A 4,561-nucleotide genomic window follows, 5' to 3' on the forward strand; every position below is an offset into this window, starting at 1 on the left:
TTTTTTTTTTTTTTTTTTACGTTTATGTTACCAACGCCCCTACAAGCATACTTTGCTAAGGGTGTAAGTTTAGAATCTTAGAATCTAACTTTACGTTTCAGATAAAGTACTCAGAGTTTGTCTCTACAGTGGCCAAAATCAATACTAAATGATGCTCTTTTCCCAAGCCCCCCAAAAAGCTTAAAAATTACAGTAGCGACAGGTAGGAAGATGGCATATAAGAGACAAGGCTAATGTGCAGCTCTTACTTGGGCAGACAGAACAGCATGTGGAGACTCATATCATGAACTTTTGCTTCAAGAACTACTGCAGGACTATAACAGGAAAACCAAAAGAATTCACAGATCCTTTGAAAGAAGTGGCATGCCACTGCAAATTTCTTGAGACCGGCAAAAACCTAATTTGGGGGGCAAACAAGAACTGCATATACAAACACAGAAGCTGCCACTGACAGTGTGGGCAGACAGGGAGGGGCAAAGCCTGACAACTGTGCTTGCTTTCTCAGTGGGGAAGTATACAGCCTGGTGTAAGTTCTGAGCACAGCACTCTGGGAGCAAGACCGGCCTTGCCAGCTGTGTGGGAGCTGGGCGAAGCCTCTTGCTACAGGCTATACCGCACTTTTCTGATGAAATATATGGCACAGTAGAGGCAGCCATAATCCCCTCTGAAGTATAACCCCATTGGCCCAAGAACTACACCCCATCCCTGACAGTGGCTGCCGCTAGCCCAGTGCAAGGAGAGTGTGAGTCCAGACCCACCTAAACCTGCCCCCACATGATGATATTTCTCTACCCACCCTGGTATTCAAACACAAAAGACAGAAATGCTTGGGAGCTTTATGGCCTTGCCCATCACCTAGGAAACTAGATTACTTACCCTGGCCAACTTAGGGCAAGCTTAGACCACCCTACTACTACTGCAGCTGGTGCTGTCTTGAAAGCACCACTTCCTGGCTGAAGGCCAACCAACTCAGGCCGTTATAGCAATTCATGACAAAATGACCCAGCTACAAGGAAGGATAAAACAGCAACTAATTTCACTGCCTGCAACATTTAGACTAACTAGAGGTCTTGATTCTGTCCAAGTGACAACTTCACTGCTTGCATAACCAGCATTTGAGAAAGCCAGCACACTAAACATATCTACAACCAAAGACTCTCACAGAGCCTACTTCATTCCATTGCCACCTCCACCAGAACAGATGCTGGCATCCACAGCTGGGAGACTTTAAGTGAATCACATCACAGGACTCTTTGCAGACATTCCCCAGCACCAACCCAGAGCCTGGTAGCCCAGCTGGGTGGCTGGAGCCAGAAGAGCAATAACTATCACTGCAGTTCAGCTCTCAGAAAGCTCCATCCCTAGGGGAAGGAGGAGAGCACCACATCAAAGGATCACCCCATGGGACAAATGAATATAAACAGCAGGTCTTGAGTTCCAGACTTTTCCACTGAAATAGTCTACCTAACTAAAAAGGAGCCAGAAAAGTAATTCTGGTAATATGACAAAAAAAAGGTTATACAACAACTACAAAAGATCACATTAGCTCCCCAGCAATGAATCAAAACCAAGAAGAAATTTCTGAATTTTCAGATAAAGAATTCAGAAAGTTGATTATTAAGCCACTCCAGGAGATACCAGAGAAAGATGAAAACCAACTTGAATGAATTTAAAAAACAATACAGGATATGGATGAAAAATTCTCCAGAGAAATAGATATCATAATGTGAAAACAACCAAAATTTTTGGAAATGAAAAACACTCTTAGAGAAATGCAAAANAAAACTTCTGTGTCTCCACCCTAGTGTGCTCTCCTCCCAATGCACAGGCCAGCTGGAATTTTGTCAGGGAGCTTCCTGACCTGTCTGTCTCAGTGTCATATTTATTATTTGCATGTGTTAAACATTCTTGCTTCCAAGGTTTAAATTCACTTTTTCAAGGTGTGTAATTCTTATAAAGTCCTGCTGAAGTCAGTTTATAGTATTTTGCTGAGGATTTTCTTATCTATGTACATCAGGAATTGTAATTTTCTTCCTATAGTGTCTGCTTTTGGTATGAGGGTAAAGTTGGCCTCACAGAATGAATTTGAAAGGGTTATATCCTCTCAAAGTTTTAGAAGAGTTTTAGATATAAATGATGAATTGATGGGTGCTGACGAGTTGATGGGTGCAGCACACCAACATGGCATAAGTATACATATGTAACAAACCTGCACGTTATGCACATGTACCCTAGAACTTAAAGTTTAAAAAAAAAAATAAAAAAAAAAAAAGAATTATTAAAATTCTTAAAGTTTGGATAGAATTCCCCAGTGAATTCATCTAGCTCTAAACTTTTTTGCCAGGAGATTTTTGATAACTGATTTAATCTCTTTTCATGTTATCAGTTTATTCAGATTTTCTATGTCTTCATGGTTCAGGCATGCTAGATTGTATGTCTAGGATTCATCCACTTCTAGGTTATCCAATTTGTTGATATGTAATTGTTCATAGTAGTCTCATGATCCTTCATATTTCTCTGGTATCAGTTGTAATGCTTCCTCTTTCATTTATAAATTTGTTTATATCTTTTCTCTCCCTTTTTACTCTAGCTAAAATTGTATTGCTTTATCTTTTTAAAAAACAAGTCTTAATTTTGTGAATATTTTCTATTGTTTTTTCTAGTCTTTATTTAATTTGCTTCTTTCATCTTTATTATTTCCTTATGCTTACTTTGTGTACTAGTTGTTCTTTTTTTATTTCCTGGCATTGTAAAGTGATTTTTAAAAAAAAAAAATTCAGATTTTGCTCTTTTCTTAATGTAGCCATTTATTACTGAAAACTTCCTGCTGATAACTCCTTTTGTTGCATTCCATAAGTTTGCTATTTTGTATTTTCATTTTAACTTGTCCCAATGTTACCAGATAGTGCCTCACAGTTCCAAGCTCTTGGTGTGGGAGTTTCCTGATGACTGGACTATCTCAAACACTAGTCCACATTGAGCTCCAAACAGTTCATCATTTACAGTTTAGGTTTTCTTACCCTGGCACTTGTTTCCATAGAGGTTTCTGCTTTGATTTCTTTTACGTATTTTTCTGTCTGCCTCCCCAGTTTGGGGAGCAGTGGTTTTCCCTGTGACCTCATTTCTTCTGGATCTAAAAAGAATTGTTGAGTTTTCTGATTTTCCAGTTTACTTGTTGTTAGGGCCTAATGATGACCTCCAAGCATCTTACAACACTGGACTGTAAACGTTTCTTTAATTCTCCTTTAAAATATTAATTTATAAAAGTTAATACTTACAGATAAAGCTGAAAATTTTTGGATACATGCACCCACTACTAATTTCTCTCCACTGCCTTCTCCCTCGTCCTTTTCGATATTTTCCCATGTGTTCTTTGCACATTTCTATGTATATGTAGAAAATATAGAATATATACAGGGAATTAAAAAATAGATGTTATTATACTAGATATTTTTATGCAATGTCTTCTTCATTCTACAATATATGTTGGAGATCTTTATACTAAGATCTATCTCATCAAAAATCTACATATTAGAGATCTATACTTTACTGAACCTTATTTTTTTAACTGCCATTTATAATTCATAGTTCAAATAATATACTATTTAGCCAATTCACTGTATAGCATCACAGTGGTTAAGAGCACTAGTTCTATCATCGGATTACCAGACTCTAATCTTAGGACCTTGGAACAAATTACTTACTCTTCCTGTGTCTCATTTTTATAAATAAAATGCAAATAATAACACTTTCTTCATATGATTGATGTTGAGGGTAAAGGCATGTAAAGCCTTTAGAATAGTACCTGCCACCTAGGAATCATGCAATAAGTGTCAACTATTAGTATTTATAAGCATCTGCTTGTTCTAGTTTTTCACTCCTACAAACAATGCTCCAATAAGCATTCAGTGTATTATTCTTTGACCATGTATATAAGTGTTTTCCAGAGATAAAACCAAGTATTTACTGAGTCACAAATAGTGCCTATATTTCACCTTGTTTAATTTGCGTCTCCTTGAGTACTAAAGAGATTGAGCATTATTTCATGGGTTTATTTACCAGATATATTTCCTGTTACATTTTTGTGACTTGTATTTTCTTATTCTTTGTTCATTTTTCTTACTTACATGTAGAAAATTTTTAAAAAGTGGATGTCTCATCAGTTATATACACTGTAAATGTCTTCCTCCAGTCTGTCACCTGTTATTGAGAAGTATGTTTTTTAAAAAACTTTGATATAGGGAAATAGATCATTATTACATTTTTTTCCCTAGCTGATTTTTACTTTTCTTGCTTAAGAAATTTGTCCTATTCTAAAGTTATATCATATTTTCAAAATTTATTTTCTTGCTTTATTTTACTTTTTTGGACATAGGATCTCACTCTGTCTCCCAGGCTGGAGTTAGTGGCACAATCACGGCTCACTGCAGCCTTGATCTCCTAGGCTCAAGCAGTCCTCCTGCCTTGGCCTCCAAATAAGCTGGAATTAGAGCTGTGAGTCGCTGTGCCTGGCTATATTTACATTTTTTTTTTTTTTTTTTTTTTTTTTTTCGTTTTTGTT

The sequence above is a fragment of the Rhinopithecus bieti genome, unplaced genomic scaffold (genome assembly GCF_001698545.2).
Source record: "Rhinopithecus bieti isolate Rb0 unplaced genomic scaffold, ASM169854v2 scaffold_5746, whole genome shotgun sequence".
In the NCBI taxonomy this organism is placed as follows: Eukaryota; Metazoa; Chordata; class Mammalia; order Primates; family Cercopithecidae; genus Rhinopithecus; species Rhinopithecus bieti.